Source organism: Tachypleus tridentatus, chromosome 10 (assembly GCF_004210375.1).
Source record: "Tachypleus tridentatus isolate NWPU-2018 chromosome 10, ASM421037v1, whole genome shotgun sequence".
In the NCBI taxonomy this organism is placed as follows: Eukaryota; Metazoa; Arthropoda; class Merostomata; order Xiphosura; family Limulidae; genus Tachypleus; species Tachypleus tridentatus.
The window spans coordinates 32855928-32876346 of NC_134834.1; the positions used below are offsets into that span (position 1 = coordinate 32855928).

The 20419-nt window shown below is 35.5% G+C and overlaps 1 protein-coding gene across 14 annotated transcripts in view; it reads right to left on the reverse strand.

Moving 5' to 3' along the window:
• LOC143229017 (protein Obscurin-like) overlaps positions 1 to 20419 on the reverse strand; it is a 207836-nt gene that overhangs the window by 154099 nt on the left and 33318 nt on the right. For 2 of the 14 annotated variants that reach the window (XM_076460655.1, XM_076460654.1), the window contains exon 1: positions 5203 to 5507. The exons of the other annotated variants lie outside the window; for them this stretch is intronic. The gene's annotated coding sequence lies outside the window, so the exon portion shown is untranslated. Of the gene's footprint in view, positions 1 to 5202; positions 5508 to 20419 lie in introns of those variants that run through there. 14 annotated transcript variants of the gene reach the window in all.

Here is a 20419-nt window from a genome sequence, read left to right on the forward strand (position 1 = left end):
CGTGGGGGCGTATAATGTGACGGTCAATCCCACTATTCGTTGGTAAAAGAGTAGCCCAAGAGTTGGCGGTGGGTGGTGATGACTAGCTGCCTTCCCTCTAGTCTTACACTGCTAAATTAGGGACGGCTAGCACAGATAGCCCTCGAGTAGCTTTGTGCGAAATTCAAAAACAAACAAACAAAAACAAATAAAAATCATTCCTTGCGGTAATATTTTTTCACCTTAAATTAAATGAAACGTGTAAACTACGTTTATGCAGACTTCAAATCTTTAATAACGTTTTATATTTTGCTTCTAACCTCCAGTTGACAGACAGTCGTTTATTAGGTTTGTTTTTATTTGATTATCGATTATCCTCAGAATTATCGTTTCCACATTTCGTTAGGTAGATAATCCATATGCTTTCAAACCTTGATTATTAAACTAAAAATGCAAGGCGTGATCACTGACAACTCGGCACGAGCCTTGAACTCCTCGGTCTACTTTTGTCTGATCGAATATTTGGCTTCAATCGTCACTCTTATAGTAGATACACAGAATAAAAGTGCAGAGTATAATGATAAGATTCTATATGTAGTTTAAACAATACCAATCGCTACTGTTTTCCTAGTGCAAAGTTACAGAGCTCTCTCTGAGCTGCAAAGAACCGAATCCGGATTTTTTTGTAATTCTGTACTCACTGCTTACCCACCCAAAATAAAGTGGAAATATTCATAACAACAACAACAATTCTGAAAAAAAAAACACAAATGAAAACAAGTCTTCAGGATTTGATGGAGAAAAAATAAACAACAGAAATTAAAGTTACAAACGACGAAAACATATTATGGAAGGAAGTAAAAGAAAAAATGCAGTGGTTATTCATAAACAAATATTCTTTTTTTCCCTTTCTCTCACTAAAAACGAGAAAATATTCGCAGGAGGAAACGGTATTTCCATTGACGTTACTAAGTAGAAAACTGGTATTTTCGAACATGAAAAAGAAAACCGTAGCAGGATGCAAATATTTATTTTAAGATACACTCGACTCGTCTCAAGCTGTCTCCACACGTCTCGCCTCCCACCTCTTTAATTGCCTATTGACTTGAAAACCGTACACGGAAGAGAAGAAAGGAGGGAATGTGTCATTTCCTGCTAAGGAGTGAACTGCAAATCTTGTCATTCTTGTTAAACCGACGGTCACAGATAATATTTTTAGTATTCAAAACTATTTCTACAAAAATATCTAAGTTTGTGTGTTTGTTGTTGGTGTGTGTGTGTGTTTTTTTAGACACGCTTTTCTTGAATTTGCAGAAGGCACGCAACGTATTATTCACACTCAACATAAACAACACAATACGTCTTTCATATGATGATGTTTCTGGGATACGTGACCACAAAAGATCGATAAATAATGATTTTTTTTTTGGGGGGAGAATATCGCACAAAGCTACACGAAAGCTATCTGCGCTAGCCGTCCCTAATTTTGAAGTGTATGACCAGAAGGAAGGCAGCTAGTCATCACCACCCACATGATGAATTAAGATAAATTGTCACTGTGTGCCCAAAATCTAAGATAGGGATCCTTTCCTTATCTGTTGACACATCAAGAAAATTATCCGTTAACACGAAAACAATACTAAATTAACATGCAATGAAATGGATGGAAATTTGTTTTCATTACAGGAGATCTCAAAATTAAACTTCTTTGAATTTTTTTCCTTCAGGTGCGCCCCTTAAATTGTGGCGCGTTAGGCCCAAGCTTTGAAAGTCTGTTGGTTAATTCGCCCCTGGCCAGGTGGGTCAAGGCGTTCGACTCGTAACTGAGGGTCGCGGGTTCAAATCCCGGTCGCACCAAACTTGCTCGCCCTTCAGCCGTGGGGGCGTTATAAATGACGATTAATCCCACTATTCGTTGGTAAAAGAATATCCCATGAGTTGGCGGTGAGTGGTGGTGACTAGCTGCCTTCCCTCTAGTTTACACTGCTAAATTAGGGACGGCTAGCGCAGATAGCCCTCGTGTAGCTTTGCGCGAAATTCAAAACAAACAAACAAATAATTCGCCCCTAGTGGAAGTCAATAGCAGTTAAGTTCGTACGACAAAGTTGTGGCAATCGGAAATCAGCTTAAGCTAATTATTAATTTGTTGATAATCCGTTTATCGTTTATTTAAAATTCAACTTAATTTAACATCTTTGTTTCGGCACATTTTTAGCAGCCCCACAAGAAGAAGAAAAAACTTGACATCTCCCACTTTGGGAAACACTAATGTGAATAACGCAACGAACTTCCATCTAAAAAAGACGTGGGATCGAATCTCGGTCACCACCAACACATTAAACAGTCCTTTTCGAGATATCTCTGAAAACAACAACATATCTGTAGCCAAAACGTGGGGTAATCAAAGTTAAGACTTAAGTGAAGGTATAAGCTGCTAACCATAACAACGATATACTTACTTAATACAAGGCTTAGTATAATAAAATGACTTGGACATTTCTTTTCAGCGCTCCCACTTTGCTTAAAGTTTCTATCAAGCAATGAACGAGAGAACCCTTATCTTATCTTATTTATCTTATATGTTTACCTTGTTTTATTTTTATTGTCATTTGGTAAATAAATAAAAGTATCATTATATTCTTACCACAGACAACACACTATTTTATATAAGCTTCAAACAGCATAACCACAGGTCTAACTTATGTTAAATATGTACTAGGCGAACCCGCGACCCTCAGATTACAAGTCGCACGCCTTAACACACTTGGCCATGCCGGGCCATATTCAATAACTTAAAGTAAAAGCAAAACATAGCACGGATTCGAACCCAGCTCACCAGCTCTCCGAAATCAAGACCCCTACAACAACTGAGTGTGGACCAAAACTCGCTGTAATTCTTTATTCAGTCACGCCGTCTAAGATTAGGTAAGAAAAAAAAATCTAAAAACAGTTACTCATGAGTGGCTTAAACTTAGATCTTTACCGGTTTAATTCTTTTTTCTTATTTAGTGAGTGGTTAATATCGGTAGAGACCAAAACAAGTCATTAAGGACCTAACTGTTCATAAGAAATGTGACTGTAACTTTCATGTTATTATCTACGTTCTCTTACTTTTCATGCAATTAATATTCCCAGGGCTTAAAAAAAAGTATACTGAGGATCCGGCTATGAGAGCCTAAATTTGTACTAACATTTTATTACAAATACTGTTGAATATTAAACACTCCATCAGGCATACAATCAGTCGTAAAAGATTAAATTTAAACTTAGGTTCTTAATTATCACTATTTTCTTCTTTTTTTCTAATGGTAAAATCGTGTGGGCTGTCCACTCAAACGTTGATAATCATAAAACTAGCTACAATATGAACTATAATTATAAGTTTAACTGAAGATGAAATGTTGAAGCAGGTATGTATTGATTTTTGTTTGTTTTACTATGAGTCTAATAATAAAAGCATTATTTTCCCTAGAAGAAAGGAAGGTGTGGAAATCGCACTGTTATTTCATACCTGGACAAAGCTCCGCATCCACGAAAACGTATCCAAAAGAATAGAAAGCCTTCCCAATAGTTTACTCAATGTTTTGTTTGTGAAAAATATATTAATAACGTCATATGTGTTATAAATGATTAAATATTCCAACATAAATCGAAAGGATTTCTAGTCAAGTGTGGCAAAAAAAGAAACGCCCCTTAAAAGGTGCAGTGATTCTAACCGTGCCAAAAGTATACGTCTATGAAATGTCTATTATTAGATCGCGATCAGTTCAAGAATGGTTAGTGGTAAATCAATGTACTAATCTTTTCTCAGTTTCTCATTACTAAGTAATCCAGTGACAACAGTTCGGGAAAATAGTGTTATTACGCATGAACAAAACTAAAAACTGTAATTAATATGTATATGCCAAAGCTCTATAGTGTCTCACTGGTATGTCAGTTGGCTTATAACGATAAACATTTGGGTTTTGATACTAAGGGTGGCCAAAGAAGCAAATATAGCTAATTGTGTAACTTTGTGCTTTACAACAAGCAAACAAACTATATACTGAACGGTATAACATCATAACGCAAGACAGTTCCTTATATTTCATACCGCATAACGTCAGAACGTAACACGGTTCCGCATGTTTCATACCGCATAACGTCAGAACGGAAGATGGTTTTTGTGTTTCATACCACATAACGTCAGAAAGGAAGACGGTTTTTATGTTTCATACCATATAACGTCAGAACAGAAGACAGTTCCTTATATTTCATACCACATAACGTCTGAACGTAACACGGTTCCGCATGTTTCATACCACATAACGTCAGAACGGAAGACGGTTTTTATGTTTCATACCACGTAACGTCAGAACATAAGACAGTTTCTTATATTTCATACCACATAACGTTTGAACATAACACGGTTGCGCATGTTTCATATCACAAAATGTCAGAACGGAAGACGGTTTTTATGTTTCATACCACATAACGTCAGAACGCAAGAGGGTTCCGCATGTTTCATACCACAAAACGTCAGAAAGGAAGAACCAACAAGCGCCATGAAACATCAAAGTGACACCGCACGTACTTGAAAATTGTTTCAAATACAGAATTACTTTTGTAAAAGCTCAATAAACTTTGCATCAAAAGCTGTCTTCCAAAAATCTACACATTTTCACTCGCTTACCAGTGTAACTAACGTTCAAAGTAACATTTTAAAAACAATGCGTATTTAGAATTCAGAATGTTAGTTTCTCTTTAGGGATCATAAATATCTGTTGTTGTAAGTCCGTTTTTAACGCACACAGACGTATATATTTGGAAACCTAACATTCAGTTAAACCCACAATATAAGAACCACTAAGCTGAACAGATGAATATTTTTTAGCTACAAAAATGAATTTGTTTAAAAAAAAACATGTTCTTTTCATAGAATAGCTTTACACAACTCAATTAATCAATGTATTAACTCCGTTCTTATCCTTTGTTTCCTTTATTTATTTGTTGTAATTATAAACTAAATCTGACAAAAATCCAAGTATTTAAATTATTAAACTGTAAAATATTATTTTCTACAGAGATCATAATTACTGATATTATTATTATTAACTAAATAATGCTAATAAAAATGGATTAGAGTAATTTTATATAACATCTATTTTTACGGAAATAAATACCCCTATGAACTTTGTATTAGCAAAATACAGTGTTACAGTAAAAGACATGAAATTCCCATACCTAATTGATTAGATCTGTTGAAACTATGGTAGTTTTAAGGTCGGATACGCTCTCCAGAAATATGCTACTTTCTTTACCCACCCTCGCAATGCCAACAGCTAGAAATAACACACCGATACTATTCTAAAGATTCGTTTCCTTCGAACGACGATATAGTACACGATGATCACGTGGGCACAAGAGAAAACCACTAGTTTCTCCTCACGCTCAGGTTTCCACTAGCACGAGGCTCGAAGGTGCAGTTTCCTAGGGTACAAAAAAGTTTTCCTGATAACAGCCTCAAGCCCAGAATAACAGCAGTATGTGATAGGATTCATTTGAATTGGGTGACACAACGGGAGGAGGGCCGTTAGAACCCCCTGCCAAGGAAATTTAATGGGGAAGAACTGTTCGGAACGTGTTTATTTTCGGCGCATCCGAATTAACGTTTTCTATCTTTCTCTCCCGCATTGCTGAACACCTTGGAAATAGCAGAGACAATCAGAATGGGTTGAAAATAACATTCAACTGAAAAAAAGTTGACTGCTGGGCTTGATACAACAGGGTAACGTATTCAAACTGGAAAGTATTTGTTTATCTACATATCCGCGGGAGCTTCTTTTTTTACTTCTAGGTGCCTACAGTTAGATAGCAAGATAGAAACTGAAGAGCTATACCATGAAGAGAACGAACATAAATCAGTTACTTTGTTTGTCAAGTTATATGACAAATTAAGAAACAAGAAGTATCTAAGTTACTTGTGTAAAAACAAATTTAAAAATGACAACGAATCAACTTATTTTGCTTATGCAAGTTGCAAAACTAAATGTATAAAAAACGTATCTCAACTAAGTCAATAAGTAACATAAATATATATATATATATATACATACAGCAGTCACCGAGAGCTTAAGAATAAATAAAACCGAAGAAAATGACCCGGCAAGGGCAGGTGGTTGAGGCACTCGACTCGTAATCTGAGGGTCGCGGGTTCGATTCCCTGTCACACCAAACATGCTCACCCTTTAAGCCGTAGGGGCGTTATGTGACGGTCAATCCCTCTACCCATTAATAAAAGAGTAGCCCAAGAGTTGGCGGTGAGTGGTGATAACTAACTGCCGCCCATCTTGTCTTTCACTCCTAAATTAGATTGTGATTTAGTAGGAAATCTTATCTGTAATTAAGCAGTTGGACAATAGGTTATGTGTGCTCTATCCACCACCGGTAACAAAATCGGTTTCTATAGTTGTAAGCCCGCAGAGATGTCGCTGTGCCACTGGTGCGGGAGGGCTGCAAAAACAGGACATAAACAATGGACTCTTGGATCTACAGTCCTCCACACTAGCCACTATAGACCATGTTGGTCGTTTGAGAGGTGAGAACTGATTAGTTTATAATTAGTAAATCTAATAAACACGAGTTTTTATGAACATCTTTTAATCGAGACATTAGCAAAGTTTTTATCGCTTAAACATTAACTCGTTTTATGACTTTTCAACGCTGAAATGTCTTTACAACAATATTTAAAAGTGGACTGCTCTGTATAAATAAGAATACTATTTCACATTTTTCTATCTTCACATTATGCTTTTTTTTCAGTATGTTTTATACGTATTATATGTGCTACCAAGAAAGCAATTATTTGTAGTTATTATTCAGTCTTTACGAAACTCAACTAGGGTCGGACTTGGCCTAGTGGTTAGTATGCAGAGCTGCAGACGAAATGCCCAAGGTTCGAGTCAGCGATATGCCAAAGAACAGTTAATGTTTTGTGTGTCCTCCTTTTGCTTTAATAACTGCAGAAAGTCTTTCGAGCATTGTTGTAATACATTTAATTAAAGTGTCCTTTGGGATTTTACTCCAAATGTCTCTAATACATTCCCATTAAGTTTTTTAGAAGTAACATCTGATTTGTCAAGATTTGATCTATGAACTCTCAGATCTGCTCAATGGGTTGAGATCTGAGCATCATTGCATCATTTGAATGACTCCAACAGCTTCTTTCTTAGCTAAATAATTTCTGCATAAGTTGAGTTAGTGTTTGGGGTCATCATTTTCTTGATGGTAGAATATACCGTAATGGATCAGTGCCAGTTGGTACTTGTGCTGACTCATTATTTCATGTATTTTACAAATATCGCTTGTCGCCTCAACAGAAAAAAAAACCACAAACCTTCACACTGTCTCCCCTATGCTTCATGGTAGGTGGTATTCATTGACGTAAGTATCTTCCACCTTTCTTCCACTGGAGGTACAGCCTATACTTTGAATCAAATATTTCAAAATATATGGATTTATCCGTCCATAACACCCTTTTCCAATGATTGTTTGTTTGTTTTGAATTTCGCGCAAAGCTACACACGAGGGCTATCTGCGCTAGTCGTACCTAATTTAGCATTGTAAGACTAGAGAGAAGGCAGCCAGTCATCACCACCAACTCTTAGGCCACTCTTTCACCAACGAATAGTGGAATTAACGGTACCAATATAACGCCCCCAAAGTTTTTGTACATTTTAGCAAATTTCTGTCTCATGACTATATTTGAAGATCAAAGTAAACGATTTTTAACTGCTACACAACCAAATATTCCATTCTTGTTGAGTCTTATTGATACTGTAGATCTGGACACATTTCTGTTGTTTGAAACATGGTTGTTTATCTCATGTTCGAAATCGGTGGCAGTCTTCCTTCTGTCCCAAAGACTCCATAAACGACGATACATAACATCAGTATCATTAAGTTTAGGTGTTCTGCCTCAATCCTTTCCTGTTTTTAAATTTACCTGTCTCAGTCTCACAATCTAGAGTGCACTTGGCAGTGTTTGGGGAACATTTCAAGTCTGTAGCAATAGTACAAGTATATAGGAATTCTAAATAATGATAAGTATTCTCAGTTGTCAACATGGATCAGTGAAGTATTACCATAATGTTGAAATTTGCATTCTGTAATGAAATGAAGAATTAGCTCCATAAAATAGAAAAAAATGACAAAATATTCTCTTGTTACACAGTAACAGAAGTTACACAGTACTGTATAAAGAATAAGGATATACCTTAGTATTGACTGGTACGGAGACTTGAGGATGATGTATTTCACTTAAAAATTATCAATTAACAAACGAAAACTTCTTTCGAAGTTATCGCAAAAAATAAGTTCAAAACCGCCCTCTTTAGGAATTTCCTAATTGAACTTACTTTTAATATTCAATAAACTCTACTTTAAAAACACTCCTTGGATCCTGAGGGACGTGTTAAATTGTTCCAGGGAAGGAGTATTATATATCGTATATTAAATTGCTATATGTAAAGGTGTATTGTATGTTTTATGTTTCAAATTGTTCTAGGAAAGAAATATTATATATTGTATATTGAACTGCTGTATGTTTGTTTGTTTGTTTGTTTAGAATTAAGCACAAGTCCACACAATTGACTATCTGTGCCCTGCCCACCATAGGTATGGAAACCCGGTTTTAAGTGGTGTGAGTCCACACACTGCTGTGCCACTGGACGGCCTGATATATATGAGGGTGTATTATATGTTGTAGGTTTTCAATTGTTCTGGGAAAGGTGTATTAGATATATCATATGTTAAATTGATATATACGAGGTCTGTTCAAAAAATACGCGGACTGACGTCATAAAACAAAATGTACTTTATTTAGAAGTTACAGGTCTGGGACCCCTTCAAAGTACTCTCCTCCCCAACGCACACACTTATCTCAACGGTGTTTCCACTTGTTGAAACAGTCCTGGTACGCTTCTTTTGTAATGTCCTCCAGCTCCTTCGTCGCATTTGCCTTAATCTCGGGAATCGTCTCAAATCTTCTTCCTTTCAAGGGTCTTTTGAGTTTGGGGAACAAGAAAAAATCGCAAGGAGCAAGGTCAGGTGAGTAGGGGGGGGAAGAACAGTGATCGAGTGTTTGGCCAAAAACTCACGAGTTCTGGGGGCTGAATTTTGCAGCAACGCGGTGCATCTTCAATTTTTCGGTCAAAATCTCGTAACAAGATCCAACTGATATCCCACACTCTTCAGCAAGCTCCCTGACAGTCAGACGTCGATTTGCCCGCACCAGGGTATTGATTTTGTCGACGTGTGGGTCGTCAGTTGACGTGGAAGGACGCTCATCATCTTCAATGAACTGTCGACCATCCTTAAAACGTTCATGCCACTTGAAACATGCCGTACGCTTCATAGCAACATCACCATAAGCCGTGTTAAGCATAGCAAAAGTTTCAGTTGCAGATTTTCCAAGTTTAATACAAAATTTCACAGCAAGTCGTTACTTCTTCAGGTCATTCATTCTGAAATCCGCCAAACGAAAAAATCGCACTTCACTTAAAACCGCGTAGCTAATACACAAATGAAGATATCTGCAATCGGGAAATGGCGTCGTAATCAGCTGATCTATGCGAACCTAGCGACACCAAGCGGATTCCCCTGGAACCAACTGGAGCCGCGCAATTCAAACAGTCCGCGTATTTTTTGAACAGCCCTCGTATATGTATTGTATGTTTTAAGTTTGAAATCGTCCTAGAAAAGCAGTATCATACATCATATGTTAATTTGTTATACGCAAGGGTACATTATGTTTTAGGTTTCAAGTTGTTCTAGGAAAATAGTATTATACATTTTATGTGTTAAATTACTTTATGTATAGGTATATTATACATATTGAATCGTTTTAGGAAAGCAGTATTATATATATCATGTGTTAAATTACTTTATGTATAGGTACATTATACACATTGAATTGTTTTAGGAAAGCAGTATTTGATATATCATAGGTTTTTCTATGTATGAAGTAGTTAGAACGAGCAAAATTACTGCAATTATTGAAGAGACCAACATTCACGGACTAATGCAACAGGTCTCTCCTGCTAAATTTGACACCAGAAAAATCACAAACTGTCTATATCATTGCTTGGAACCTGCAAGAACGTATTTTGTACTAGACTCCATGTACCTTATTTGTGATACACTGAAATAGTTCACGTTAACCCCAAACTGTGCCTTCCCCGCTGAAATAAAATGACCAAAAGACAAACATTTCAAAATTGTGTATATCTCTGTTTGAGGCGTGTAAAAAAGTATCTTTGATAACAAATCCTATGTACGCTGGCCAAAACACGGCCGAGTAATTTACCAAAACCCACAATATTATGTTTTTGTGTGAGCCTAAAATATTTAAATGTTTTGTATTTCAACGTGTTAGATGCATTAAAACTTATTTTTATGCCAATTTTCATCGTTATCGCTGTAACTATGACAACACAAGAACTCAAAATATACATTTTTGGTTGATTGAACTCTGATCTCATAAAATCCTTTAAAAGGCCAAATTTTTTTTTTAAAATGTGTATGTGTGTGTGTGTGCGTTTTCTTATTGCAAAGCCACATTGGACTATCTGCTGTGTCCACCGAGGCGAATCGAACCCCTGATTTTAGCGTTGTAAATTCGAAGACTTAGTGCTGTCCCAGCGGGAGACAACAAATGAGCAAAGGTGTTTGGGCGTGTTGTACCAATGTATAACCATAGAATGTTTCAAGTCAACCTGCTGAGAAATGACGTTGGTGTTGTTTGTAACTAAGCAAAGGTACACAAAGAGTCACCTGTGCTCTGCTCTCCACGGATATCGAAATCCGAATTATAGCTTTGTAAGTCCAAAGACATACCACTATGCCACTGGGGGGCGCTGAGACATTAAGAGTGGCTGTCTATTGAAAAGTCCTTGTGAGGAGACGAACTAACAGAAACAGTATAATTACATTTTATAAATTAACTAAGATGTACTGGATGTGCCTGAATAATTTTAGAGAATTTTCTCTTAAAATTCTCTATTTTGGGGGCTTGGTTATCTTGTAGAAGGTACTATCACGATGATGCAAGAAATATCCATATTTTTGTTCATCAAACTTAAGGTTTGTTAACAAAGCTGAAGAATTTGCGCATGTAAAGTCTGGGATGTGGCCTAGTTATCTGTTAGCTAGACTATCAATCTGAATGTCCCTGGTTCGCGTCCCGTTTACCGCAAAAATGCATCCACATAGTCTTTTGCTTTAGAATTAGGGACAGCTGTGAGCAGATACCTCTTTGTGTGTCTCGTGAGTAACACACAGTTTAATAAAATAAATGTGTAAATTTTGTTCTTACAGTCTTAAGCAGCAAGAGAAGAGAGGGCACTTTGAAATGAGCACATGGTGACTGTGTGTTTAGTCACATGATAAATCAAAGTTTTAAAAAACATTGTGTCGTCATCAGTTGAACGGGAAAAAAACAGGTCAGTAATCCTATCAGCTAGTTCAATTTTACCCTGTTAAATTATTTCTCTTTTGAATTATATTTAGCTTGGCCCAGAAAACAGATTCAACTTCATAACTCCAACTTTCTGAGTTTGAATCATTTTCTAAAGTTGAGAAAAATATTTTTGCCTGGCACGAAACATGAAAACACGGCCAACATCAATGCAAGTGAAAATGCGCTTGCGCCGTAAAAGTGATGGACGAAAAAGGCGAAGAAGAGATGCATTTGAGATGATGTGTCTGTAGACATACACACGAAGCACTATCGTTTGTGTGAACATACCATGAATACCACCGCAGATGAAAATAGGTCGCTTGTGATTTTTCGCTTGGCGGTTGAAACTGGTCCGAGACGCCAAGTTTGTAACGTAATTCAGTGACTCAGGCGAGAAGGCAAAGAAACCATATTCTAGGCTTACTAAATATTGTTAATAAAATACACACAGTTGTAAACTGTAAATAATAACGAACAAAAATAGCACAGATTATTTGTAAAAGTAATCCGTAAAATAACTCTTTGCGTATGTCAAATAAGTTGGGCTTGTGTCAAGATAGTAACAATGAAAAATCACAAGCATACGTCGTCACTCATTTCATCCGTCATCGACAAAAACAGTTTTCAATATTATTATATGCATGTGTGTGTCTTGTTTGTAAGCATATACAAAGTTCCTAGAGTTGAAAATGAAGAAACCAGATGTTGGAAAAACATGCAAATACTATAATTCTTGTTAGCAATCTCATGTGCTTTAACACGATGTTTAACTTATTAACTTATTCATTTATCTTTATCTATTACAATAATACTCGGTCTTCGTCTGTTCTGAAAATGCGTACGCATTTCATTTCAACGGATGTAAATACACTTCAGTAGACATTTTGTACAGCAACATTTTAAAAACTAAACAGATGTTTTAAACATGTTTAACGTCAGTTCATAGAATCAAATTTTAAGTTTATTTTTGATAGTATTAAGTGCGATAAAATTTAGTCCTAACTAAACTAAAGCAAAAAACATACAGAAGTTACAGTGTTAACTCATTCGAAAATAGGCCGTACTTAATAAAGGCTTAACTAATGTTTAGGCCTAAGACAAGTTGACTTATACAGGGTGGCCCTGTATATTTCTCTGGGAAAAAAAAAAGAAACAAATTTATAATACATGCGTAATTGAATATAACATAATAGTATATGGATGGGTAGGGACTTACGGGCCACCCTGTAGATTTCGATGTATCTGATTAGAATTATTTTGTATTAAAGAAGAATTGTTGCTTGTTTGTTTTGGAATTTCGCACAAAGCTACTCGAGGGCTATCTGTGCTAGCCGTCCCTACTTTAGCAGTGTAAGACTAGAGGGAAGGCAGCTAGTCATCACCATCCACTGCCAACTCTTGGGCTACTTTTTTACCAACAAATAATGGAACTGACCGTCACATTATAATGCCTCTACGGCTGAAAGGGCGAGCATGTGAATTACGGTTTAAATGACTTTCTTTTAAGTGTGGTCGCTTGTCACTTCCAAACTAACAGTAAAAAGAGCAATTCCCGTTGCAAGAAATAATTTCTTAATAAATGCTAGTTTTTCAAAGGCATGATCTGATGTATGTTTGTATTAAAGATGTAATCATAAGGATGGAATATAATTGTATTAATATAAGAGTTAGATTTTGTTAAAAAATATGAGCTAAATTGCCAATTTAGAAGGTAAAAGATCACACATATCAACTAATTTATTATCATTAAACTTTGAATATACGTTTAATGTGGGGATATCTTTAAGCCTAATTCTGCTTAACTGGCTCTGAATTCTATTCAGAGAGCATTAGTCTCATGGAGTATGTTTAAGCCTAATCTTGCTTAACTAGCTTTGAATGCTATCACAGAGAGCATAAGTGTCAAGGAGTATGTTTAAGTTTAATTCTACTTAACTTGCTTTGAACTATGTTCAGAAAGTATAAGTCTGAGCAATGAAGCTAATAATTGCAAAAACAATATGAATCTGCAAACTTATTTTTATTTACAAATAGTAAGATAGTGCAAATATCCCTCGTTTATCTTTGCGTGAAATTCAAAACAAACCAAACCCTTTGTGTACTACTAACCTTCCCTGACAAATAGTTAAAAACAAGATTACGTTCAGATTATAAATTCCATATCCAAACTGCGTGTCCCTAAAGTGTTTTGGTATTTATGATATTGAAGAATAATTAAAATGCTTAGTGTTCATACGAAAAATAATTATTTTTTTTTTCTCTGTTTCTGCTTTGTGTTACTGTAAAATTGTGTAGAGCAGCCATCAAAATAGCACAGTAGAACGAGTCTAAGTTCCCTTACACTGGTTATGAAAATATTACTGTTTTCGTTTCAGTACTAACGCTTATTTTCATCAATTGTACAATATTTTTAAGGTAGCGCTGTGGAAAATAACTAAGAAAAACGCCTAACTGAAAGCCTTCCAATCCACATATTCTGCCAAAAAGCTTTACGCAGATCAGTCATTACGTTGTTAGTAACACCAGAAAAATGAGTCACTCAGTTACTAACATCGTCTCAAAAAATGCATGTTTTAGAGATCGTCTCACCACCGTTTCAGGTTACAAGATCACGCATTCCTTAAAAATCGAAAACATTCTTTAATCTCTATATATATACCTATAAAACTAGTGAAATTAAATAATTTATATCTAAATGAAGTTAAATGAATAAACGAAATCACGAGGAAGGACTGTGTTAAAAACAGCAAATCCCAACCTCTGATTAATTATATTATAACTATAAAATATTCAAGCCATAAATCAAAACACATTAACATGAAATTAAAATACGCTGTACATTTAAAAAAAAAGGGAGATCCTAGGGTACAAGCTATAACGTAGGATTATAACCTAGGATACATTTTATAATTCCACGTTGTAGCTAGTATCTTTTTTTTAATTTCATGTTAATGTGTTTTGGTTTATGGCTTGAATATTTTATAGTTATACCTATAAAACTATATAGATATATACCAAACACATAAAGATATATATATATATTTGTGTATTTATTTGTTAAGTAAAGTTCTGTAACTATATTAATACATATTAATTCTCAGATTTTGAGTGTAAGCAGTTACTTATCATAGATCATTTAGTCTTAATTTTTACTATCATTGCATTAATCATGCATTTCTTTATTTTATGTGTCAGGAAAAATTTTACTGAAACAACCTGAAGCAAATAAATAGCCTCCAGGGCCTCAAAGGCAAATCTAAAGGCTTAAAACACTAAAATACAGGTTTCGATATTTGTGGTAGGCTCATGGTTTGACTTTGTGCTTAGAAACAAACAAGTAAATAAAATATTACTTTTAGAGCCCCATAAATCGCAGACATATTTCCCATCTGTTGTTATTTCTTTTAAGTGCACTGATTCTCCTTCAAATAATCGTGTAGGTTTCGCAGAATAACTGGAGGTTTGGCAGAAAATGTTTTAAAGAATTAAACTGTAATTTCTGACTTTTGAATGAATTTTGAGCAAACATAAATAAACTGGACACACAGAAAAATTAAGTGAAACAATACTTATTTATCTTTTAAACACAACCAAAAGACAAAACGAATGTAATTATGTTCCTTTACAAGATATTTAAATTCTCTTAATGAAGAAGTGATTATTTCTTAATTTTTTTGGGAAAAATTATTCCAGGCTGAGAAAACATTACATTATAAACATGAAATAATAACTGGTTATTCTCATCGAAAAATAAGGGAAATTGTATCCTAAAAAATATCGCTGTCTACTTTCATAGCCTGTTTAACTTTATAGGGAGCTTTCTCACGAGAAATCACATTTGATGCCATGAATGAACGACCCACAGCAATAAATACAAGGGAGAAAAGAATTTAGCTACTTCTTTGGCCGATGTTCTATAGTTGAAGATATGTACGTTTTAATGTATGAACATTTTTATAAAATTTCATATTAAATAAGGGAGTAAAAACTACATATGCTTGATCTATCTTACTTGAACAATCTTCGTGAACCCAATGTGGTGTCATCTAGCTCTTTGATCTAGCCGAAGGTGTAACAAAGGTATTACCATTGTCACTTTGCAACTACTCCCAACTGTGTCTTCTTGTCTTCTATAAGCTAAATTAACGTTTTTATTATCCTTTTCATAGCAAGAATGCCACTGTAGCGAGCTTTCATCTTCTTCTCCGACTTTGTTTATGCTTTCTTAGCTAAAAAATATAATCTTGCTAAAGTAGGCTGACCTCGACTTTATGTTAAAATGATAAAATCCTTGTTGTAAATCAACCTTGGCATGCGTAATGGAGTAGATGTTTCCGGATATAACTTTGAATCATTTCCTTCTGAAACAGGTGTAAACATCTACGTCTACGAAATTATCCAATATAGCCAAAATGGCTGTTTCCAAATGTCAAAAGGTCAGAAACTTATTTGGTTTTATCTATCACTATTTCTCGATATTACCACATTGTAACTCTTCACCTATTTAATCGTTTTAAAAGAGTACTTATCTTTAGAGAGCTTGTATATACATTCAGAAATACTTAATTTTAAATCAGAAGTTTCATTAAAGATAAATGTCATTGGAAGCTAACAATGCAAAGGGTGAGGCCCTCAACTTCTGCTGCCACATAGAGGAAGACATTTGTGCGAATGCGGGCTTTTGAAATAAAAGTCACATATCTCAGAATTCGACATATAGAATTTTATATCAGTTTCCTGTTTCTTTTTATGTTCGAAATTAGAAACGTTATTTTAGCTGTGACTTTTCCCTAGATCTACCAAGTATTGATGTTTCAGTAATGTTTAATGCTTTACTGCTATATAAAGCGTCGTTAATTCCCTTTACGTTTTTCCGCGCTGCTAAGTGTATTTTAATGTTTTACCAGCTAGTTCTATAGCAGGCCCTCTGCTTGCGAGAAAACAGATATTATCGATAAATCTGAGCCAAATATATATCTTATTGTGTACACAGACAACTCTTACGCAAATCTTGCATATCCACACAGGTTTACTAATGGCTTTAACTGATTACTTTATAAGAATGTGACTGATTGCAGTGCCTACAATTCTGCAAGAACAAATAAATCTTCTGTGATGGAGGTTTAAATTGTGAAACAATAATTTAGTAGTAATCATTAGCTAAGTTTGTATAGCCTTCAGGAACTAAAAATTATAAAACAAACTTGGTTCTCTAGCGAGGAATCGATTCCCGTTTTACCATTTTTAGCTGTCCCAAACCTAACCGGACCTCATGTGGAGTCTTTGAACATCGAACGAGACCCGGAATATTTGTACTTGCCCGTCAAAGGGTTTTGTCTCAAGGTTGTGAATTCACTATTAGACAAGCATCGGTTTTTTTCTTTACATTTTTTTTTAGATACAGCCAAACTCGTACCCTTCATCCGCCAAGTGAGTGCTCTTTAACTGAACTAAATGATTAACTCATTAGTAATGGATAGTAAAGTACTTTTGACATTACAACACTATTAAAGTTGCTGTCGAAATGCTAAAACTGTGAATTTTACGTTGCGTATAAACAACTTCTGTGTTCATGAACAAGTATCTTGTTTCATTTGTGCAAAGCTGCGCTGTGTCCACTACGGGTTAATCGAGTTCCGAATTTTAGCGTGGTGGTTTATAAGCTTCCCGCTGATACTCCGTGGGATCCAAATACATGTTCAAAATCAAAGTACCGAGTACATCATTAGGTCCACCTATTTTTATATCAATTTAGCATTCTTACGAGCTGGAGCATCTACAAATTAAAGATATATATAAATATACTATATATATATATAAATATACTACATAGGCAAAATGATGAATAATAATTTTGTAACTATTTAATTGGAAACATTACTTTAAAAAAATATATATTTTCAGAATTTTATAAAGATAATGTTTTTATCAGTGCTCCAGATAATTTCTGTCGTGACCAATACGTGACTAAGAAACATTTTGACTTCATCACTATCTGTCAAAGATGGTCAATACTTCAGTATCACGAGCAAGCGTCTGTACTTATGTAGCGCCTAAAACATTTATAACAGTGTGAATGTGTCAGTATTATCTTATAGTACGTTTAGTCTCGAGAAAGTACAACAAAACGCATACAATTTACTTATTTTTAATTATCTTTTCTGTTTCTATTTATGTGAAAGCCTAATCTTTCTTACGATCTTAGCACTGTCTCAAATTTTAATTACAGGACTGGAATCACACAACGAAATTTCTGGACTGTTTACCGTTACCGTTTTCAATAAAGCCTTTATATCGAAGTGCATCTGAATTTTTATCTTAAGCCTCTTCTTTCTACGTAAAAGTTCAATTTTTGAGTTTATATATGTGTCTTTGAACCTGGGTCATTCATTCTGTATCAAATCATTTTTGTTGAGTACGGACAAAACTCCTGTTCCAGTGATTTCTCAGCATCATCAGATGTTTTTACTGGTTCAATAAAAAGCTGAACGATCATTAATAACCCTCTATCTGCTAAATCTTCATCACAAATAGAAGGACCCGGCATGGCCAGGTGGTTAAGGCACTGGACTCGTAATCTGACAGTCCCGGGTTCGAATCCCCGTCACACCAAATATGCTCGCCCTTTCAGCCGTGGGGGCGTTATAATGTGACGACCAATCCCACTATTCGCTAGTAAAAGATTAGCCCAAAAGTTGACGGTGGGTGGTGATGAATAGCTGCCTTCCCTCTAGTCATACACTGTAAAATTAGGGACGGCTAGCGCAGATAGCCATTGAGTAGCTTTGCACGAAATTCAAAACAAACAAACAAACAAACAAATCCTAGTTGTTTGTTTCCATTCACGTACGATGCAAGTGTCTACGTCGGAAAATAGCCATTTAACATAACAAATTACGTTACAGTTATTAACTAAATGCCTAAACATTTACAACGGACGTAACGCATGGCATCATCCCGAAAGAAAACAAAGAAAACCAAACCATTTTTCATTAAGTAGATGTAACTAAAATTGGTGTAGGAATGAAAAAGTAAACACCGAAGTGCGAACCAGAAAACAGCTATGAAACGAAATATATTTTCCCATGTCGTAAAAGTGTTTGATTTTTTTTATTATTATTATTCAATTTCTTTTCGATAAATCATTCTTTTAAACAAAATAATTTATTAACAAAACACGGAAAGTTTTAACAGTTGACTTTAAATTGGAAGTTTCATCTTTGTTATATGGACATTTTTAAGTAATGGTATATCAAAGTCTCAAGAGCAGCGTTATCTATCTACAGACAAAGTTATGTATATCGTAAACCATGTCCTCATCAGTAAGAACTCTTAGGAATTTCCTTTATAAAAATTAAATACACATTTATATAAAGTGTGTTTCAAGTCCTTTTATTTACATCGTTTAGCTATTCATTAAGCTTCAAATGGTGCAGCTTTAGAAGAGCTTAGCCCTCAGAACCCTCCTCGGGGGAGGTGCTGCTCCTTAATCTGTTGGGGATCTAGTCGGTCCTCAAACCCCAGGACTGCTATAGTTGAGCCCTACTAAGATTTCCTGTAATCACCAACTTCATTGATTCGAAAAAATGTTTCCGTTTAAAGAAATAGTTTTAACGTTTTATTTTAAAAACCCTGTGAGATGTAAAGACGGTTTATTTGTTTTTAGAATTTCGCGTAAAGCTACACAATACTATATGCGCATAGTTGTCCTTAGTTTTGAACTGGTTGACAAGGGGAATACAGCATTTACTGTCAAATCTTGTAAGAATAAATAGTCAAAAGTATAGAGGGCATTGTTTTTGGTAACGGGACGCTAACCACGAAACTTCGGATTCAAAGTCAGACACGGTAACAGTTATTCCATTCGCTATCCGGTAAAGGTGGAAGCATGTCCAAAAGTACGAGGAAGTGTTTACCTACGAAGATTCCGAAGTACAAAAGTATTGTCCTAGTACAGAACTATGTTTCTGATGTATTACGTATTTGTAAACTATATGAACTTCTTGAACCGATAATGATACGAAAAATCTACTGATGCCAGATTCATCCTTCGTTGTTTTTATACGGCTGGCAGAAGTTCAAATGACGAACGAGAATAGATTTAATTATTAGACGTTTTTGTAACAGCGACCTAGTGTGTTAATAATAATCGGGCTGTGAAATTAACTCTTAGCAATATAAACTTGGCAGAGATGATGGAGTACACCTGACACAGGAAAAATGATGACAGCTGTACTTCACAGCGGAACCAAAGAGGAAAACGAAACCTACGGCTCGGTTTTTCGTTGGAAAAGTCTTTCACTGTTTTAGAAGTTCCGCGCAAGGCTACACAAGAGCTATTTCCTCAATTCTGGAGTAAAAGACTGGAAGAAAATTGCCCTCACTCGCTGTCAGATCTTGGACTACTCTTGCCTGGCCGAATCATGGGATTTGAGTTCATACTTACAGTGCACCCACTATCACAAATTACGGAGGGTGTTTCTGTGGATTCACAGTCTGGACACTCTTATTCAAGCCCCAGTCCCTTTGGAAAAGTATGAAGAAATTAGCAAAAAACGATTGTCGTGAATTAAAAAAAAATAATGATTTATAAGGAGATAAATAAAACCTGACTTAATTATAAGAGTTCTTTCCCGGATATTTTGTGATTTCTAATGAAAAACGGGCCCGGCATGGCCAGGTGGTTAAGACACTCGACCCGCAATCCGAGAGTCGCAGGTTCGCCCTTTCAGCCGTGGGGGCGTTATAATGTGACTGTCAATCTCACTATTCGTTGGTAAAAGAGTAGCCCAAGAGTTGACGGTGGGTGGTGATGACTAGCTGCCTTCCCTCTAGTCTTACACTGCTAAATTAGGGACGGCTAGCTCAGATAGCCCTCGTGTAGCTTAGCGTGAAATTCAAACCAAACAAAACCAATGAAAAAGTCCTAAAAGATGGGACTTA